This window comes from Clytia hemisphaerica, unplaced genomic scaffold (genome assembly GCF_902728285.1).
Source record: "Clytia hemisphaerica strain Z4C2 unplaced genomic scaffold, Clytia hemisphaerica genome assembly, whole genome shotgun sequence".
Classification (NCBI taxonomy): Eukaryota; Metazoa; Cnidaria; class Hydrozoa; order Leptothecata; family Clytiidae; genus Clytia; species Clytia hemisphaerica.
The window spans coordinates 479,036-489,031 of record NW_027104531.1 but is presented as its reverse complement, the minus strand read 5'-3'; the positions used below and the strand labels follow the sequence as shown (position 1 = coordinate 489,031).

The window sequence follows — 9,996 nt, the reverse complement described above, 5'->3', positions numbered from 1 at the left end:
CAACGGTATTTCGGTAAAAGCCTTGTAAAACGTAGACGGTGTACATAAAATTTTCGGACTATAAAAAAGCTTGTCACAGGAGTCAGCAAAGGTGAAATAACGCGAAAAACACCCAAAAAATAAGGATCTTACATTTCATAAAAAACCTTATTTGAAACGTTAATGCAGATGTGCACGGGGCTTTATAAAGCCCGGTTTCTATGAAAATGTATTGTTCGCGGAGAAACTAGGCTATGTCATATCTCCTTTGTTCCACTTGAGCTTCTCTTCGAAGAGAAGAAGTTTTACGTCCGGAGCGCAGGAGATATGACCGTAGCCTAGGATAAACCCCCGGGAGCCACTCGATTTCGAATTGACGGTATGTGCCGCGCAAAATCTGCTTTTCAAAATCGTACCCTTACAGTGCAGTTCAATATCGCTGAAAAGGTACCCTTTCAGTGCATTTCTCTTGATTTACCCAACCCTTATAGTGCACTATATTTCTCAGCTGTAAATCTGCGGGAAAGAAAAAGCTTGAGAAATTTTCTGTTTCAAAGAAAAACTGAGAAAACTATTCTTGTCAGCTGTAATTATCAGTCAATAGAAACTTTTTCAAACAAACGAGAAGTAAAAACCTTTCTTTTTAACAATTACTTTGAATTTGTTTCAAAATTCGACCCTTGCAGTGCAATATCACAGAAACACACCCTTACAGTGTATTTTGGGATGCTGGAAAACCCTACCCTTAAGCGCGGCAGACGTAGGCTAGGTCATATGAGTGCCCCCCCCCCGGGGATAAACCAGACAACGATTCGAATTTTTGAATGTTTTTTTTCTTCGAACTCGATCAGCTTGTCCTATCTGTCACCTCGAAACTTTGGGGTAGGCTGGAGTCTATAAAAATGGTCGAATTTTGGCTGAAATTTTGCACGCTTTTTCTTGTTCCTTGGGTGAATCCCAGGGGTGTTTCTTTTATTCAATGATTTATCATAGCCCAAACGGCTAGATTTGCAGCTTTAACCTTTATCCAGCAAAAAAAATGAAGCATCATTTTGTGACTTGATTGAATTTCGAGGTGATGGATAGGATCTAGCATTTTCATTGTTCTCGGAGTGCGAGATCAAGAAAGGTAGGCGGCAAACACTATTTCGCATCTCTCAAACCAGTGAAATTGCATGATTTTAGTCAGGTGACAAGAATGAGCTTCACTTTTTGATCCAGGCCGCAGATCTAGCCCTTCCGGCTTTACAGATATCTGTGGTTTTTTTCATTTTTTCAAAGTTTTGATTTTTTTGGGCGTGGTCACAAGTTTTAGCCTCAAAACGAGGCTAAACTTTGAGGCAGACTAGAAACTTCTAAAATTGTCTGATTAGGCTGAAACTTTGCAATCGAAACAAAATACAAAAATAGTGATCGACCTCATACACATCCTATTCCATTTTGCCGAATTTTTGACTTCTAGTCCTTAGAAATTTATGGGAAAAACAGCGGGACCGGTATTTTCGAAAAATTTGGACGGGATAACGGTGATTTTCCAAAAAATGGCCGGGATGGCGGTAATTCAAAATCTCGTACGCCCCCCACACATAGGAGCAAGACCTGAAACAAAAGAGAGGAATGACATTTTATGCAAGTGAGTCTAGGAGGTAGCCTTTAAGGTGTTTTTTTATATGTAAATTTAGTTACCTGTAGAGGATCTACTGTGAGTTCGTTGACAGTATCATTCCAATTTCTAGTGATGGTATTTATTAAATTGTTAGAACCATATGTTATAGTGCTAGTTTGAGAATGACCTAGTCGGTGTCTTTGCGTACCAAATTGATGATTATTACCAAGTAATTGTAAGAATTCACGAAAATAAACTGGCGTATTGTTTTTTATTTGATCATGAGCAAAGAGACAGTTTTGAAGAATTATCTGCTTATCAATAGGGAGGATTTTGCTCTTTAGATATATTGGGAGTGATTGGTCCAGGATGGTCTATAGATGAAAATTTTAAGGGGAGACAAGTGTCAAATGTCACCTGTCACTCCCTGTCAGCATTTGTTGACAAACAAATATGTCACTCCAAAACATGTCATATTATATACCATTGGAAAGATAATTGAAAACTGAACAACTTTTTTGCCAACACTAAATTCCGAAAATGTACTCAAAAAGAGTAAAATCAAAATAAAGTTGGAGAAATGACGCCATCGTTTGAAGTAAAATTTTGTCAAAACCGAAAGTGTTTTCAACTCCTACATATTATATATCGTTAGAAAGATAATTAAAATCTGAACAATTTTCTTGCTTACAAAAATTACTGAAAATATACTCAATAAGAGTAAAAATAAAAATAAGTTAAAAAATTTACGTCATCGTTCTTGGTATAATTTGTTAAATTAACTGGAGTTTTTAGTTTTTAGTTTTTGTTTAAAAGTCTTACTGACAAAGACTTCCCTATTAGGCTGGTGCGAAGTGTATAATCTAAAGTTTGCACTACTTTTGCTACCACAATTTCATGGGAATTAGTCAAATTACGCTGACATGTCTTCAATTTTTTTTAAAAGAATTTGCTTTGAATGAGGTGCTCCATTCACCTAAGAATTTCTTTCACATCCACGCTTTTTGCAGTTGCGTGTTGACTTGACCAAGACTGGTGAAGAAAATAGGAAAAATATTGTTGTTTTTTTCTTAATGAGAGCGGGGAGTACAGTAAATTGTTTCAGATATTTTTTCTCTTTTTGACTCAAAAATTTGCTATTTTGAAGAAGAAAGGAAATTTTGAAAATACGGATAAAAACTGCCAGAGCCTTAAGAAAGGTTAGTACCCCAATTTGAACAGACAACACCATGATTTGTCAAACCTTAGCCCCTGACCCCGGCTGTCCATGATAGAGAAAGTTTCTAAACATAAGCAAATAGTCTTACTCTTCAATCAGAAGTGAATTTACTTTTATGTAAAAAATGTACTCCTTTTTTTACAAACTTCTCTGAAAAACTGCACCAAATTCTCAGTTTTGCAACTGTTTCGACTGAAGCAGCTAGGAGGTCAAGGCTTAAAGTATGGTATTTTTAGCCGACTAGAGTATACTTACCTGCATCATATGCTACTGACAATTTTATATTCTGTGATTCAGACTAACTGCTTGTTTGCAACATCTTCAAGTCTTTTCCTGCAAAATATGCTTTTCTTTCGCTATTTTTCATCAACTTTCTCGAGTTTCAACTCAATATCTAACAAAAATCTCTGAAATCAAGATAAAATTCATAAGTGACGAAATTTCATTGCGCCGATTAATCTTGACTCTCCCTCAACAAATGTTTGTCAATTTTACTATTGGGAGTTCTAAGGCTGACGAAGTCCTGATAGTGCTTTTAGACTTAGTCAGTAATTTAATTACACCCCAATTCTCACAGACATGTTAGGATATTTTTCAGCCAATGGGCTTTAAAAAAAGGGACTGAAACTCGATGGGGATCGATATTTCCTTGCTTTTTATGGCTGGGAGCTGCTGGGAGACGATATTGGGCCAATTTTTCCACCGGGTCTGCGAGAACGGGGTGTAGAATTAGTTGCTATAGTATTGTAGCTACCTGGAGGGTACTAGGTTTGCGAGGTAAAGGGTATGTCTGAGCCAAAGTTGAACTCGTTGAACTCTTTGAGAGACTGATTTCGACGATTTTGCGACCCTTTAAAGATTATTTTTCCAATATATAGCTCAGATGACCAGATTTTAAGACCCTTTGAGGGACTCAATTTTTGATATTTCGTAAGTTTGGGACCCCTTCAGAGAACCAATTTCTAATTTATCGTTTTTTGTACCCCTTTTAGAGACTTTCGAGAAGGGATCCTTATGGCTCACACATACCCGATATCCATTTCGCCCAAGTAGTAATTTGAGGCGACTTTGCAAAATATCTAATTGTAAATAAAGTTGTAAATGAGGCTTAGTTAAAGCACCTAATCCAAACATTATGTTGGTACCGGGTGTGTCAAAAAAAACGGGCCTAAAATTGAAATTTTGACGTAGCTTTTTCTATTCATGCTAGCCTCATAATATTTCGCAAATATGACACTGAGCCTATTATAAAACTTTTCTGAAAGTCTCATTCGTATAGCTTATTTAGTTTTGAAGATATATAGAATTTGCTAAAGAGTATGCAAATCGAATTGTTTATAGATTTGACGTCAATTTTTTCCTTTTGAAAAAAAAAATATTTACAAGTTATTTTCCCTACTTTCAAGAATTGAAGAATAAACCTAACATTTAATAAAATGATGAATAACTAGTCGATAATTCTTCACGAGTAAATCATTTTTATTGATGACCCATTGCACTCGTGAACAGCAGTGAGCCGTCCGACAAACTCTTTCATTGATTTTCGTAGCGGTTTCAAGTTTGTGGCACATTCTTTCCACACGGCTTTAATCTTTGCAATCATCTCATCCTCTGATTCAAATGGCCTTTCCAAACGTCCTTCGTAAACTTTTCTTTTGACCTCATTCCAAAAATAGTAATCCAAAGGATTACTATCAGGGCTTTTGGGAGGCCATTGATCCTTTGCAATAAATCTTCGAGGGATCGTCTCGTTTAAAAAATTTTGAACACGATTGCTCGTGTGAGAACTGGCACCATCTTGGATGAATATCCAATCGTCACGAGGGTAAACCTTCTTGATAGCAGGAAAGAGTTCACGTTTCAAATGCGATTCATAATTTCGGGCATTAACCTTTATCCCTTCACGGCCAACAACAATTGGTTTGGTAACACCGTGCCAGGTGAGACCAGCAGAAATCATGACTTTGACAGATTGACGATTCGTTTCATGAAACAAGCTTGATTCACGCACATCCTTCTTCAAACCTTTAGAATACACTCGATCATTCTGGGTGTTAAGTGGAACCTGGAGAGGAAAATCACTCTCGTCTTGAAAAACAGCCCGTTCGATCATTCTTGGGTTGCTTTTGAATTTCTGAGCAAGACCTGCAGCCCGATCAACACGTCTTTTTCTCGTTGACTCATTCATTTGAGGGGTTTTGAGTCTTTTAAATTGGCCATAGCCTTTCTCCTTGAAAATTCTGCGGACTGAGGAGTGTGAGATTTCGAGCTCGGTTGCGATGTTTCGAGGTGTTACATGCGTACCGGGCTCGTCCTCTTGCGAACAAATCATCTCCTCAACCAAATGTTCGTTTTCCTCTGTTCTCGCACTTCGTGGTCTACCAGAACCTTTTCTTCTATCCATGTTACCATCTTCTTTAAACTTTTTGATAAGCCGTTTTACCGACGAATAATTCCACTTCTTTTCAGGATTTTCCTTGCATATTTGATAACCAGAATAACCTTTTCCAACATAGTGTTTGATTATCGCTTTATCGTCTGCCGAAAAAACCATCTTTTTACAATCTGCAAAGTTTTAGAAGTGTTCTGCCATATTGAATTGTTGGTCGTCCTGGACTTTATGTAAACAATTGTCAACAATGCAGCGGCTTCTATTTAAATTGACACTGCAAGGCTTCCAATTTTAAACAAAGACAAACTACCAAATGCACTGAGCAAGGTTTACAAGAGACGTTAATGACAAAGATAGTGCTGGGGAAATTGGCGTCAAATCTATAAACAATTCGATTTGCATACTTTTTAGTAAAATTTATATATTTTTAAAACTAAACAAGCTATACAAATGAAACTTTCAGAAAAGCTTGATATTAGATTAAAGATAATATTTGCAAAGTTTTATGAGCCTAGCATAAGTAGAAAAAGCTACGTCAAAATTTCAATTTTAGGCGCGTTTTTTTGACACACCCGGTATTTCAAAAGATACGAGGTAGAAAGCCATCGCGTAGGCTATTCTAATAAGACGAATCCTACTTACTTTCATAACGGAACCGAACATCAACAGCCAAAGTGTAAATGTCAATATACTAATAAAGCCCTGCCAACAAGTTTACGATATTTTCCCCAATACATCATAACTATGCCCTAATTATGCTGATCCAATAATAGCAGGGGTCGATTTTCGGAGGCTTAAATCCTACATTACCATCATTTTAGGATAATAGCCTTTTGTTGTGCCAATGTTGGAAAACTTTCTCTATTGTGACGGTTTCTAGTGAAAAACGATTTTTCTTCTTGGCTTCTTTGTCTTGCAATCAATTTATTCACTTCTAGAAAGTCCAAATACAGGCTTTTTCACATTGAAGTCGGCTAAATAGGGAAATCATTGTCAGTAAGACTATTAAATACTTTTAAATCAACATCTACGAACTCAAGACACCAGCTAATTTAACAAAGTATACCAAGAATGATGACGTCAATTTTTCACTTATTTTTATTTTACTCTTATTGAGTATATTTTTAGTAATTTTTGTGAGAAAGAAAGTTGTTCAGATTTTAATTATCTTTCCAATGGTATATAATATGACATGTTTTTGAGTGACATATTTGTTTGTCAACAAATGCTGAGAGGGAGTGACAGGTGACATTTGACACTTGTCTCCCCTTAAAATTTTCATCTATAGACCATTTTGGACCACTGTGCAAAATTTCACGATTTTGTCACGATTTGCACAATTGTTATCCTAACTGACTCCACTAAATGGGAAGATAGTAATCTAGTAATCTAGAAAAAGTCTGAGTTTCGCAAAGATTCCAACTGAGTTTGACAGTTTTTTACGTAGATTGTTGGTATTTAGATTCCAATCAAGATTTTCATCAATGATGACTCCAAGGTATTTGGTGGTTTTTGTTGTTTCCGATTTTTGACCACTGAGCCTAAAATTGAGTTTTTTGGAGATTAACTTGCGTTTAGTTTTGAAAAGAATAATTTCAGTTTTGTTGGCATTCAAGCTGATTTTATTGGCACGTAGCCAGTCAGAAAGGTGTTTTAGATCATGGTTCACTTAAGAATTTAATTTTTTAAAGACTTGTTTGAATAAAGAAGGCAGGTATCATCTGCAAAATGAAATGTTTTACTGTGCTTTATGTAACGAAAAGATTCTTCTTTGATAGAGCTTTGAATTTTAAACTTTGGTCTTGCAACCTATAGAAGAGGGAACCGAAGTGATGTTGAACGTCGTAAATATATTAATTTGTAAATTGAAATAAGAGAGAAAGAGGCAACCTTATTCGGAAGGAGTATTTTGACCAGTATTTTTATTTGGAAAATAAATGTCTTGACATTTTTGAGGAATTTGAAGGGTTTTATCGATTCCTCTGTGTATTCCCTTTACTTAACGAATAAGATCCTGGTTGTAACAAGGATCCATTTAAAAAGGTCAAAAGCGTCAAAAATGGAATAAAACCTCTTCACTCATTTCACCTCCAGTACAACAACTGGTGCATATACTTAATATACCTAATAAAGTCGAAGTGCTTGGTCCCCCTAGAGCCTCGATCAATGGGGTTACGGCAGAGACGCAACCATAATCCAGTACAACTGTAAAAAGTGTGACCATCGTTTTCCTGTGAAAATATAGGTGCGTCATTAATAAACTCTAGTTTTCGTGTTTTGATCCCATTATCAATTGAATTTGTCATCGATTTCAGTGTAAGCTACTGAAATAACGCTTTCTACTTCCAATAAAAAATAAAATCAATCCAAATTAGAACGTTTGCTAAAAAACTTATTTCTCACAAGAAATGCCAGAACCTACATTTGCTGTAATTAGTTTATCGGTCAAAACTTAATCGTCCTTAATTATTAGTCGGCCCTAATGTTAGTCACCTTGTCAAAATTTTTAATCACTAAGGGCAGAATAATAATTAAGACGGACTAAAAATTTCTAAATTTACAAGCAGATGGAAAACTGGAGAAAGCTTAAAATACTGCAAAATAAGGAAAGCTTAATTATAAACTTCTAATTTGGCCCAAATTTTTAGTCTGCCCTAATTTTAGTCACCAAGCCAAAATCAAAAGTCTGGCCAAATATAATTGGCAGTGGAAACAAGAATGCCTGTAACTTTTGATGGTCAAATATAATTATGGAATTTTTTTTTGCTTGTTTTAGAGAATCAAAAGCGCTATATTTGAATGTATTTTTGGTTGAAAAATTCGTGATTTTCAGCGGTTAAATTTGCGATTGTAAAAATTGAGCTTTTTTTCTACTTATGCTATAACTTTCATTTTTACACCAATGCTAGTTCAACCTTAGGTTAAGAAGTTTGTTAAATTTCAAGGCAAACAGAAAAGTCCTTCGGAAGATATGGGACCCGAAATACCCCTTGGTAGCACTTTTCTGTGAAATATCAAATCTCCAAGTTACTACTAAAACGGGGGTATGTTATCTTTTTTGAACAGGGAAATTAAAAGTTGGAAAATGTTAAGTGTTGGTGCATTGGTATTATTGGTATCATTGATTATTTCGAAACGAAGTGAAATCTCAGTATAGTTGTTTTTATTGAAAAGATAAGCATGAACTTATATTGCCTTTGTTATTTTTAAGTCATTAAAGAACTTTGCGAATTCCCAAAACACTAAACACAGTTTGGCTATGAGGTCATTAAAGCGATCGTAAAATGTGTTATGATTGAAAAACTGTTTTATCAATCATATCACTACCCCCGTTTTTAATAATAAGTTGGAGATTTGATATTTCACAGAAAAGTGCTACCAAGGGGTTTTTCGGGTCCCATATCTTTCGAAGGACTTTTCTGTTTGCCTTGAAATTTAACTTGAAATTTGTGAGACTTCTAGCTGAGCGTAATCCACACACTGCAATGCTTGTTTAACCTTTATCGTGGATTCCTCAAGGGCTTCTTTAGCAGCCTGGTTCTCGAAAAACTCCATTATCCTTTGATTTTGCGTTTTCATTGAATTAGTCATATGTTCTTTTTGAAAATTTTGCATATAGAATTTGAGATTTGACTTTCTACGCAAAGAAATTTTGTTTCTTTCTTTAATCGATTTGCTTCGTAGCACCATTGTACCTCGTTTTCCCCAGAAAATCGATCTTCACGCTCATATGGCTCCGATAAAATGTTCACAAAGTTCGATTTTTGCCGCACCAAAGCTGTTTCTTTATCTTTAGTCTATAGTCTCTAGTCTCTAGTCTAATTGTGTTCTCCTCGGAGACACGTATATTAAAATTGGAACGATACAGAGAAGATTAGCATGGCCCCTGCGCAAAAAAAGGGGAACGTTCTTCAACCGTAGAGGGGGGGCGAACGAAAAAAAAGGGGAACGAGGGGGAACGAAAAGAAAAAAGAAGTTTGCGCGCGAAAGTGCGCATAATGGCGGCAATAAAATGCCGCAATTTGATTGACAGCTTTCCGTCTATTTCTCATTTTACGCGACATTTGGTGTATTTCAGAGATCATTTAACCTTTAAAACCACTTTCACTTTCGTTTTCTCTTAAATTTACTAAGTCTTTTGGCTGAGAGGTCATTTTTTTTAGGTTTGCAAAATGAATCTTACCTTTTTCTGCCCTTTTTTCGTCTTTTTTCTTCATATTTTGATCTTCTTTTGCATTTAGCATTACCCTAGCTGGGAATCGGACCCAGTTATACTTGCCACAAGCTAGGGTGGGATTTTCTTACAAAAAGAGGCATTTATAGTGTTTTAAAAGAGGTCACGTGACCAAAACAGTCACGTGATCAGCTCTAAAATTTACTAAGTCTTTTGGCTGAGAGCATGTTTTTTGACACTTTCAAATGTTAAAAAGTTGCAAAATAGGCCTTTTTGAGAAAAATACACATCAAATATAAACAAAATACCCTAAAAATATATAAACAATAAAAATACAACACTATTTACAACAAAACAACACATTCACAGCCAAAGATACTTGTAAGTCACTATGCCAAAAACCACCAAGAAACAAAACGTAAAACACACCAACAAGTAAACACACAAAACAAATGACACGTCGGTACGAGGTACAGCAGGTACATTATTATTTTGATCCATTTTTTTTATATCTTTTGTTCTTTTTATATCTTTTTGTTTGTATTTTTTGCTAGAAAATAGAAGATTATATGATTAATGAACAAATAAGCAAGAAAGAAATGTGTGTTTTATAGAAGTCACGTGAT

At 35.5% G+C, this 9,996-nt stretch overlaps 1 pseudogene; it reads left to right on the top strand.

Moving 5' to 3' along the window:
* The first annotated feature begins 9,020 nt into the window (after positions 1 to 9,020).
* On the top strand, positions 9,021 to 9,090 carry LOC136822431 (U6 spliceosomal RNA; annotated as a pseudogene).
* Positions 9,091 to 9,996: the final 906 nt, after the last annotated feature.